Raw genomic sequence first — 12,640 nt, forward strand, 5'->3', positions numbered from 1 at the left:
GAGAATTCTGACTGGGCATCAGCCAGGATCTCATCACCACCTCCAGCAGTGTAAGCTTACACAGGTCAGGACAGGCCTGTCTGTCTGTCTGTCATTACTCATGACCAAGTTATTGGGACAGTATCCACAATTAACACTTTTTGATGGCAGGGAAGTGACTATCTATCTGGGCTTTTTAACAATGAATATTCACTATTCACTCAACACATTACACATGTTGTCAGTGGGGGTTCTCCTTCAGGTCAATTTCTATTAACAACATTTCACTTAGTTTTGGAATTATTGTGAAGTGATCACCTTCATTTCAAAAGAAATCTGAAATCATGACATTGTCTTTACGACTATGTCACTTTAGGCTAGACCCTTGTGATTTCTGGAGCATTGGGCATAAACAACAACGAAATTTACCTAGAGATGGGCAACTGTAGACTGGGACCGTCAGCCAATCACAACGTAGCAGATTCCATACTGGCCTACACCTGTGGGAGGCACTGTGGAACTCAGTCAATGGAACAAAATGACACTTTTGCGGAAGGGGCATTAAAGGATCAGCGTGCGCATTACTCGAAAGACCATTTTGTTTCTTAAATAAACGTAGACATGAAATGGTTTGCACAAATTATTAGAATTTTTTTTTTTAACAGTACAAAATGCGTAGGTTGTATGGACAACCGTTTGAAAGAATTAATTTGATTTTGTATATATAGATTTAAATCAAGTTGTTTCTCTCTTGCCCATTGTAAAGGCCTTTAAATATACATACATTTATGTCAATCAGACATTTATGTTTTTTGATTAAAAGGTAAACTGGCTCAACAGTTCATCTCAAATAAATAACTTCAAGGTCTCTGCAAAGCTCTTCAAACAGCATCCAGGACATCCTTACAGTCAGATAATGAGGCCATTCAATAGATGCTCATGTGTGACTTACTGACATTGCCATACTTGCGCGTAATAATAATAAAACTCACTTAGCTTTAATGAACCATAACTGATTGGGTTTGAGTCAAGTCAGACAATGAATGGCCCAGCTGGGACTTACAGTGACAGTGGGTTATACAGTCGCCATGGGAAACAGCTGCTCCTCTCAGTGGCTGTAATGATAATGATGTCACTCGGCTGTCCCCTTCCCGGACCCCCACTATGATGACCCCCTGGGCGGGAGGTGATGTTCGCACAGGCGGTCTCATTCAGGGGGCTGTGCACCCCACCAACAGGCGTGAAATTCCCCATTACAGCAACCCTTTCACTGGGCACATCCCTGCCCCCCCCTGGACGCACGCCAAACACATGCAGCAACGAACCCCTCTTTCAGTCTCTGTATTTCTGTTTCTCTCATTCTTTCTCACCCTCTCGATTTGTTTCTCTCCCTCTCTCACACTCTCTCTCTCTCAGTCTCTCTTTATCTAGCAGAAGGCACTGCTCTTAATCATGTTTCTGGCCTGAAAGGACATCAGCTCCAAGCTTGAATATATTTATAAGCAGACGTATCCTTTTGGGACATTGCATACACAGAATCAGACACACACGCATATTCAAACGTTCACGCTTGTGGTACTTTTAATTTAGTCGTTTGGTATCAGTGATGATCCCCTGTTTTAAATGAATGTAAGTCCCCATGATGAGTTCAGCACTGTCTGTGGGCCCTGAATGTTGTTCCAACAGTGCATTAGCAGCTGAGGGATTGCCCTAAATGGCTCTGATCGGTATGTGTCCGCCCTGGGTTCCTAGCAGGCAGTTGAGTGGAGCATTGCTGGCATGATTAAGGTGGTGTGCCGAGCTGGGCTATGATGGATGAGGTTCTGAAAGCTATCGCCTCGCACTGTGTCAGGCCCAGTTACCAGAGGGCTGTGTCTCACGCATACACACTCACACACGCACGCACACACAGCTTGCCTGCCTGGTTCTGGCTCCAGGATGGACCCATTCCTCTACGCCTTGCTCTGAGTGGAGGTACTGTACACAGTCAAACTCCCTGTCAGCACTCTCACACCCCTCCCCTCCAACTCAGTTTACTGTACAGCCAGGCGATCCACACATGTGCACCCTAATGCATACCGAGCTGAGATACTAACCATGTGTTGTGTTGGTGTGTGAGTGTGGGTGTGTGTGTGTGTGTGTGTAAGTGCGTGTATGATATCTGGTTTGCGTGTCACATCCGGGAATGTGTGTGTTTCCTATTTGTTTGTGTGTGTGTGTGCCTTTCATGTGTGGGAACTTGCTTGGGTGTAAGAGCCTGTGTGAGAATGCGAGAGTGGGATGGTGAGAGTGCACGACTGTGGAATGTGAGAGTGTGAGCATGTGTTGAAATACCCAGGCCTCAGACCATGGGACGCCAGTTAAATGCTAATGAAAATAAACAAATTATTGACACAAGGTGATACTTGGCTGCTTTTCCTCAATGGTCGACATGCCCCTACATTTCTGCTCTGCTTCTCCCCTGGACAGTGTCACTGGTGTGAGAGAGGTCATTTCAAGTGGCTCAATAACTCTAGATCTCTCTTCTCCCTCTCACTTTCACAGCCTCCATTGTGGCTTCTGCTGCCAGCCCACACATGATGAGGTGGTATCTTTGTCGTGCTGTTGCTAGGATACTGATCAGATCTGGGTGAAGTTTTTTCAGAGTCCTGCCACAAAGTCTAGGAGGATTACGGTGGATTATCCAGCAGTAGAAAAGCCTCCATCCACTGGCAATCCAGCCTTTTTTTGTTTCTTGTAGAGCGGAAAAAATCCCCAGAGCAGAGTTCAAACAGAGCTCAGTCACACAGAGGGCTTACATCCTCTTTGAGTCTCAGAGCTACACACAGACCTCAGCTCAGAGCTTTTCCCCAGAGTTCAGTACCAAATGGAGCTAGCGTCAGAGCGCGTTATGTACCCAGGTTAAATACTTGCAATTCACAAACACTAAATAAAAATCGCATCTCTAAAATTCTGTCTGTTTTACTCAGCACTCATTCCTTCGTTAGGAAAGTGTCAGAGACATAGAGCTGTGTTGTTTTCAACAGTCAGTCAGTCACTCCTTCACCCATATGACCACCCCCCAAACTTCTGATCCCAGCAGGCTTGATTCAGGGCCTGCTGCTGACTTCCTGTCTAAATATTTGCCCTGCTCATGGGAGACAGATTGTATGGAGATGTATGAGTAAAGGCAGAGGAAGATCACTGGGAAAATGATTTGTTAGAGAGGGAAAGTGGAGAGGAGAGAGGGAGAAAGGGAAGGAGGACAGAAGACGTGAAGAAGATAAATGGTAGAAGAGGAGAACACAAATGGGAAGAACAACTAAGTGAAAAAGTGTGTCTTGACAGTAAGCAAGAGTAACTATCAACTCAGTCAAGTAATTGACCGATGACATTCCATTTATGTCACAATTGACTAAATACTTAACCATTCTAGATTGTACAACCCCTTGCAACCAACCTAGCAACCAAACAGCGAATTGAACTTTAAATACCCCATAAGCGACAATAAATTTTTGGACGTCGCGGGACAATGGATAAAGCAACCGGCTGGCAACCATAAGATACCGAGTTCGATTCCGACCTCCGCCAGTGGGAGGCGCTGTGAGATTCAGTCATTGGACGCGCGAAGGAGAAACAAGTGGGCGCATTCGATTTGAAGAGAAAGTAAGCAACTACGATAATATGTTTCATTACAGAGTTTAAAGGATTAAGGAGCATGAACGCGCGCACATTGTGAAGGGTAATGTAAAGGAGCATGGATGCGCATGAGGTGAAGGTAACATTCTTTTTTATTCATCTTGCCCTAGATATGAACTAGATACCAACTGTTATTTAGAACTTGGGTCATCTATTTTTAACAGAATTGTATGCTTAAAATTTGACTATATAAAAAATTAATTCTGAAGGATGTGCAATACATTTATATGTGTTTATATATATATATACCCAGAATCAGAATGGGATTTATTCGCCATCAAAGTTTGCACAGACAAAGAATTTGCTTTGGCAGAAAGGTGCATAAAATAAACATATAGGGACCTAAAATTTAAATATGTGGACTATCCATACTAAGGGTACATAAACTAGCAGTACTAAGTGGAATTAGAATTCAATAAAATATACAATAAAATAAAATAAATACTGTACTAAATGGTCTGAATATTCTAAATGAAACACTGTGTCAGAGTTTAAACTCTGGGAATAACTTCACTTAAGCTTTCTAGGAACATCAAAATGCATCCGGCCGGCAATTTGATTGTCTGTGGTTTAATTCATGACTTGTTTCCCCAATCATCTGTCATATTACCACACACACACACACAACATGTGGGGCAAATCTCTCTCTAATTGTGGGCATCAACTAACTCTCACCCCTGTAGGCCCCTCCCCGAGCTAAGCACTGGACTTCCTGTCCCTGAGCCCCTCAACACTGCTGGAGGAAGTGCAGCTGATGTAGGAGTGGGATTGAGACTCTGTGTGAATGTGTTTCTTTGAAAGAGATAGGGAGAGACACACTGTGTGCCTACGTGTAAGAGAGATTGTGTAAGTGCATATCTATGCATGTGTGTGTGCATGTATGTATGTATGTATGTATGTATGTATGTATGTATGTATGTATGTATGTATGTATGTATGTATGTATGTATGTATGTATGTATGTATGTATGTATGTATGTATGTATGTATGTATGAATCAGAATCAGAAAGGGATTTATTCGCCATGAAAGTTTGCACAGACAAGGAATTTGCTTTGGCAGGAAGGTGCATACAATAAACATATACCTAAAATTTAAATATGTGGACTAACTATACTAAGGGTACATAAACTAGCAGTACTAAGTGGGATACATATAAGTTGCCGTAAATTACAATATAAAAATAAAAAAATACAAATATTACAAAAAATACAAATGTACAAGATACCATGTTGTGGTGCAGTGCAAAAGCAGAGTGTTTTAAGCAATAAGTCATTTGAGTCAGTGTGGTCCCTTGGCCTTGTTGAAGAGGCCAACAGCGGAAGGGAAGAAACTGTTTTTGTGGCGTGAGGTATTGGTCCTGATAGACCGCAGCCTTCTGCCGGAGGGGAGTGACTGAAACAGGGAGTGTCCAGGGTGGGAGGAGTCGGCCACAATCTTCCTCGCTCGCCTCAGGGTCCTCGAGGTGTGCAGGTCCTCGAGGGTAGGCAGATTGCAGCCAATCACCTTCTCAGCAGTACGGATGATACGCTGCAGTCTGCTCTTGTCCTTGGCAGTGGCAGCAGCGTACCAGACGGTGATGGAGGAGGTGAGGATGGACTCAATGATGACTGAGTAAAAGTGCACCATCATTGTCTTTGGCAGGTTGAACTTCTTCAGCTGCCGAAGGAAGTACATCCTCTGTTGTGCTTTCTTGATGAGGGAGCTGATGTTCAGTTCCCACTTGAGGTCCTGGGAGAGGATAGTGCCCAGGAAGCGGAAGGACTCCACAGTGTTGACTGGGGAGTCACACAGGGTGATGGGGGTGAGTGGGGCTGTGTTCCTCCTGAAGTCCACAACCATCTCCACTGTCTTAAGAGCATTGAGCTCTAAGTTGTTCTGGCTGCACCAGGTCACCAGGTTGGCCGCTTCCCACCTATAATCAGACTCGTCTCCACCAGAGATGAGCCCAATAAGGGTGGTGTCGTCCGCAAACTTCAGGAGTTTGACGGACGGATGACTGGAGGTGCAACTGTTGGTGTACAGGGAGAAGAGCAGAGGAGAAAGGACGCAGCCCTGAGGTGATCCGGTGCTGATGGACCAGGAGTCAGAGACTTGTGTTCCCAGCTTAACGCACTGCTTCCTGTCAGACAGGAAGTCTGTGATCCACCTGCAGGTGGAATCAGGCACGTTCAGCTGGGAGAGCTTGTCCTGAAGCAGGGCGGGGATGATGGTGTTGAAGGCAGAGCTGAAGTCCACAAACAGGATCCTGGCATAGGATGCTGAGGAGTCCAGGTGCTGTAGGGTGAAGTGGAGGGCCATGTTAACTGCATCGTCCACAGACCTGTTGGCTCTGTAGGCAAACTGCAGGGGGTCCAGTAGAGGGTCAGTGATGGATTTAAGGTGTGCCAGCACCAGGCGCTCGAAAGACTTGTGTATGTATGAGTGAGTGTGCGTGTGTGTGTGTATAAGAACTGTTGCCCTCTGCTAGACCATGCACTCACTGTTTAAATACACAACAGCTAAACTAATGAGTTAATGTTAGCCATGCTAATTTCAATGCTGTCTATCTTTTTTGACCAGAGTCTCTGTTTCCTGGAAAACCAATGGGCGAGACAGAAAACGTCATAGTTCTGAATACCATTTGTATTAAACACACATTTGGGATGTATTGGGTTTTAAATGACATTGTTACCACACTGCTTTACATAGATGTCTTGTACTTCTCCAGAAAAGTTGATGTAAAACAGTCAAATGCTCACTGAGAAAGAGAGGTGCCGAGAGCTGTGAGCTGACCCAAACTGCAAGCAGCCCCAAGCAGCATAAAGAACACTTCATCCAACATGTCACATTGTTGTGCTTGTTTCAGGGCTAGGGCGGTGGGTGATTTATGGTGGAGACCTGAGCAGCACAGCCAGGTCTACTCTTCTGAGCAGGACGAGCACAGCTCAGTACTGGAGCCTGGTTTGCTACAAACAGGAAATAAATCACACGCTAAGCAGTCAGCTGCTGTCTGCACACACACACACACACAGTCACACACGCAGACCTCTCATATCTCAGATATGGAACTTGGCTCTAAGATAGGCTTATCCAGACAGGCATTCGTGATTGATAACATTAATCATCAACTGAACACATGGACTTGTACACACACACACACACACACACACACACACGTGTAGGCACTGATTCTCCCTTTTTCTATTTTCCATCGTTATCTCAATAGAGCGCTGACCTCAGAGTGACCAGAAAATGGTGCTTTGAGCTAAGGTGAGAAATTCCATTTGCACACATACACGCACACACACACACGCACACACACACATTCCACCCCGCAGGACACAGGTCATTCTGTGAGAAGATCAAAGGGTTTGGACTGGTCAGGTTAACAAGCCTGGGTCATATTTCCTCTGGCACAGAAGAGGAGACCGTCATCATTCAAACACTCTCTTTCTCTCCCTCCTCTTTCTCTCCCTCTCTCTCTATCTCTCTCTCTCTCTCTCTCTCTCTCTCTCTCTCTCTCTCTCTCTCTCTCTCTCTCTCTCTCTGCTCATAGAGATCACATGAGTCTGAGACTGAGAAATAGAATGCCTTAGAATGACCCCTGATTGAGTTACAGAAACCACACACACTGTGAACAAGGGATTATGGTTACTGGAGTCTGGGCAGTGGAAAAAAATAAAATCTGTTTTCAGATCATAAATGCCAAAGAAAATAACCCAACAACCCATGTTGTTTTAGATTGGTTTTGAGTTTAGTTAAGAAACCAATTTAATTGGGAAGTGACGATTTTCTGGTTTATAATGCTGTCTGGTTTGGATTTCTCGTTGAGCTGATTTCAATGGTCTAGCTGCATTGAAATAAATATCTCTGTCTAACAAGTGACGAGTTTATTGGGTTGGAGATTTACTGTGAATGAAAAGCAGAAGGGCCATAATTCTCTCTCTCTCTTTCTCTTTGTCTATTTGTAACACTCTACAGTGTGACAACACAGATAACTGGCATAACTACTGAACACACAACTTGTTTCCACAAGTTTTCTCCAATCAACATCTCTTTTTCAGACATTACAGCAAACAGAATGACACAACAGTAGGAAACGGATCTGGTTCCTTGTACAGAGTGCAGGGTGGGACCCTGGCCTCCCTCCCTGGGACTCAGGGCTGTGTGGTTCTAGACCCGGATGGTCACTGTATTGCTAACCCGGTCCAACAACCTCCTGCTGCCCAGTACTGAAGCCAGAAATGGGCCACAAAGACCAGCATTGTCAGCCGTGGATGGTGTGCAGACTGTCTGGTGCTCCCCTGCTATCAGCGTCATGTTAACCCGGACAGGAGACAAACACACAGCATCACTCTTCACAGGGACACTGGGACCTGATTCATTACTGTCAGTGAAAGCTTCTGAGATTGTATTGTTCCCCAAAGTCTGAATAATGTTGCGTCCATTGTATCGAGGCCACTAATGTAGGTAATGTAATATTGGGTGCCACATATGATTGATGATAAACGTGTGTATGAGAAACGGGGGTATTGTGAAAGCTCTCCTTCTCTCTCTCTCTCTTCTCGCTCACTCTCTCTCTCTGCTCCTGAACTTTGTTTATTTTCATCCGGAACTTTCAGAACCCTGAGACAGTCCCGCACTGTTGCCGTGGTGACAGCTGGAGGAATAACAGACGTGCGTGGATGTGTGTATGCATGTGAGTGTGTGTGTGCGAGAGAGTGTATATATGTGTAGCAACACTGAAGGAGACCACAGCATCCTGTCTAGCAGACCTGCGTCACCGAGGACAAAGACAGACAGGCAGAGCAGTGGATGCTGGCCAGACTAGGGCAGCGGCTGGTGCAGGGGTAGCGGGGGGTGGCAGGGGTGAACCAGGGTATGGGGCATTCTGATTTCTGACTAGGAAGGAAAGGGAGTTGGGGGTTTCAATTAGGTGTGTGACTGGAAAGGGGCTTTAGGAGTCGGGTGAAGTTACTGAGTAAGGGTCGGTGACTTGTGTGTGAATGTTCCATTGTACAGACAGACAATAGGCCAGTTTTACTCGTAACATATTTTCAGCTAAGGTCCAGTATCAGTGAGCTGGATACACAGCAGACCCTTCAGAGCCTTTGACAGTTACCCTAACCAGAAAATATGAAGGATGATTTGGAAGTCTTTCTGAAGAGGTTTCTCAGTAGAAGAAGGGGAGGTGTGGTTTGCAAGGGACAACCCTGTAATTGACTATGAGAGGAAGCAGGTTTTCTCTGACCCGTGGACACAGACGGAGAACTGTGGTCCTGGAACTTCTGAAGTGTTCACCCCCTATTTAGTTCAACTTCAAAGAGCTTTATCCTTCTGTGTTCCTGGTGTAGACCCACTTAAATATCTTAGACACGTCACCAAACATTCACCAGGGCCCAAGCAGTTCACAGCTTTTAACCCTGGTTGTATTTGACTAATGTCTAGCTATGATATTCTATGTAGATATTATGGACTGTTGGTCACGTGGGTCAGAGTTTATAGCCCAACAGGGGAACTGGGTCATGGAGTCTTTTTTTCATTATCTATAGTAATAGATAACTGTCATTCTTTATAATTATCAACATTTGGGTTGACTGAAATTGAGAAAAATGCTCAAAGTAAATGTAAAAGAAGGAAAATACACATGGCAACTAAGCCGGTACAACCCTGCCCTGTTTGATAGCAGCTAGATCGCTAGATCTCTGCGCCCCCTACAGGAAGGAGATTGATGTGCTGGGTCTCAGTACAGGGAACCGTACAGTCGATGACCTGGGTTGCAGCACGACATCAGCGCAACATGAAAGGGACCCTGTAATGGCATTACGCAGCTTTAGCAATCACATTAGCATTAGAGGGTTTGGGACCCTGAAACAGGGTCTCTGTTCACACCCCCAACCTCCCCCCCCCCCTCCCTCCCCCAGCCTAGCTCTCTTCTCTCTCTCATCTAGAGATGAGAGACTATCCCTCAGCCTGCCTCTCAACTGCTCTGGGTTATGTTGGTTTCAATGTCTGGTGTCCTAGAAGGTCCTTCATGTATTCTTCTGGCAGCTGTCAGAGCCTGACTGGCCCTAATCACCAAGGAAAATTGTGGCGTCTCCTTGAGTGCTGTGGACTGGGGAGGAATGTCAGCTTAGTCGGCTAACCTCAAAATCAGAGACTGAGATATCATTAGTGAGAGATAGCAGCAGCGTAAACAATGACTGCAACAGAGGAAGATCAGAAGCATGAAGCCCAATGGTAAAGGCAGCTGTGTGTCCATATTGGGCCAGTATTGTACTGTAGGTGGTTCTACGATACTACTGTCTATGCCTTCTGAGTGTACCGCCCTCTGTTGGTCAGCCAACACACTGCCTGCCCCCTTCAACAACTCAGACAAGACCGAGACAGATGGAGCATGGTGAATGAAATACCAATGAGTGGAAGTGGAATTCTTCCATCTTCAATCTTTTGCACTCAACAGCCAAGCAACTGTACCTCACCAGCAATAGTGAACATAAACATCACAAAAGTCGAAAAGGCAATGTCAACAATGAAAGCTCTCTCTCCCCTCCCACTGACCCCTGTCACCCCCTGAGTGACCCAGCCAGTCCAAACATCCCAGTGATGACTGCTTTATGATCTGGGGGCCGTTCTTCATATGTCGCTAACTCAGTTAGCTGGATTTGATTATTGACGATTTGTCATGATCTTGGATGTTTGGTTCTTAGACGCTCATCCTGGACTGGCTGTCATAGCAAGTAGGCCTAGGTTAGCTTAAACCTGCTCGGGAGCAGCTGGCTTATTTTATGTAAACAAGATTTGATTGCGGCTTTATAAGCAGAGGTGATACAGGAAGTCTGTCACAGACATGTCTTGTCCGTTTTTACGACAACCTGTTGCGGAAGGTGCAAGGATAAATAGCAGAATTTAACATGAACCCGAATTAATCGCGTGATATAGTCTACAAGATCCTTTAGCACAGCGCGATACTATACTTTTTGAGAGATATCGGTTTTCTCGTGAGGGTGTCATTTATATAATTAATTTGTTGAAACCACATTAAATTATATGACATTAAAAATGATAAACAAAATCAATTATGAAAATATGAAAATACAAAAACAGATATTAGCCTACTGCAATAAGAAATAAAACATGTAACGTAGTCACTACAACATTTAATTTTTATTTACATTTAGCCCTCTTCCTGGATTTTGCATACTTTGAGGTGTTCCCTTTCTTATTAAATCTTCCAATTCGGTGTAACCTTTCGGGAAAGATCTTGCTCTGTTTAGCTCTTGCGGAAAAAAACGGGGCGCTCTTTTTGGCATGGTGAGCAGCCAAGCGTTTAATGATCAAGGTTTCTGCTATCGATACACCCTTTTTGTAAACCAACCCATGAACGCGCCATTATCCCAGACAATGAACTACATCCAGCTATACTAATCATAAACAACAGGGGTGTTCGAAGAACCTAATTAACCAGATCATGATTAGCAAGATGATGTCATCTTTCTGAATATCTTTCTGTCATCTTGATGTAATAACAGACGACGAACGCACCCCAGGCCTGGGAAAGAGGGGCAATCAGACACATGGACCAAGGACTAGAAGGCACGGCGGGGCGAGGGAGGGAGTAAGAGAGAGAACAGAGGAGCATAGAGATGGCCTCTCAATTGAGCTTAATATCGCTGAGTAAGGAGAGCCTGTCTAAATATTGCCCCCTGACCCTAGTCTACCTCTAATCATCAAACTGCTAATTATCTCCCAAGATTTTTTACCATCATTATATCCTAGACTTATTAGACATGACAGAGTATGAGAGAAAGAAAGAGAAAGAGTGAAAGATGCGGTCACCGAGTGGGGAATGAATGAAGAAGTCAGCAAGATGGTTCGAAAAATAGAGATAAATTCATGGTGAACACTTTAGAGGAGAAAGAGACAGAGCGATAAATAGAGAGAGAGAGAGAGAGAGAGAGAGAGAGATAGAGAGAGAGAGAGAGAGAGAGAGAGAGAGAGAGAGAGAGAGAGAATGACAAATGGCAAGAAAGTGAGACAGAAATACAACAGAGCATCAAAAATGCCATATCACATTTAAGTCATGAGCTTGCTAATGCTTAAAACAACATTTGGCTACCAGTGCAGTAAAAAACAATTACTTGCTATGATTTTTTTAAATAATGTGTTTTTTTTACTTAAATCACTATATAATTCCAATTCCAACTGGAAATATAAAGCTGCAAGCAGCTATGCGGGTTCCTCCTCAAAATGGCAAAATATTATAACTATTACATTGTAGAAGGTCAAGAGTTGGACAACAAGAGACAACACAATTAATTAATGCTTTGCAAACAGGCTGTATGGAGTTTTAAACTCAAGAGCATGTGGTTGCAAGTCAGCCTCTCTCTATCCTCTCTGCTACACATCAACTGTTGATTTTTTTATGAATAGAAAGGGCCACAAAGACCAGCATCTAGCTTTGGTCAGCTTTGGACAAAGTTTGAACAGCTGTAGGCCTAATTCATTCATATTTTGACATATCAAGGTGAGTGAAATTGTGCATGGTACTTCGGAGTGGTGTCATCTTGAAGCCTATTGGTTAGAAAAATCATCAGTCAAAATGACATTTGATTTATTGACTCAAAGATATTGCGGTAATGTGGACATTTACATAAATACACCCCTTTCATCCTACCGGAGAAAGCCTAATAATAGGAATACCATCAAAAATGTTATGGCTGTGTACAGAAGGCTGACTTTTTGTCCAGATATACAGCTCTGGAAAAAGTTAGACCACTGCACCTTTCTCTTTCCTTTCCAATAACGTTGAGAAGGACATTTTTTAGTGAGGAGCAGAAGGGTTCAACTTGCAGTGGCCTCTTAAATTAAACCCTTCCATTCCTCACAAAAAAAATTCCTTCTCAACGTTTTTTGGAAAGCAAAAGGTGCAGTGTTCTCTTATTTTTTTCCAGGGTTTCCAAAAAGACATGTATTCTACACATGTATACTATGTTTGAAGT

This window comes from Osmerus mordax, chromosome 5 (genome assembly GCF_038355195.1).
Source record: "Osmerus mordax isolate fOsmMor3 chromosome 5, fOsmMor3.pri, whole genome shotgun sequence".
Classification (NCBI taxonomy): Eukaryota; Metazoa; Chordata; class Actinopteri; order Osmeriformes; family Osmeridae; genus Osmerus; species Osmerus mordax.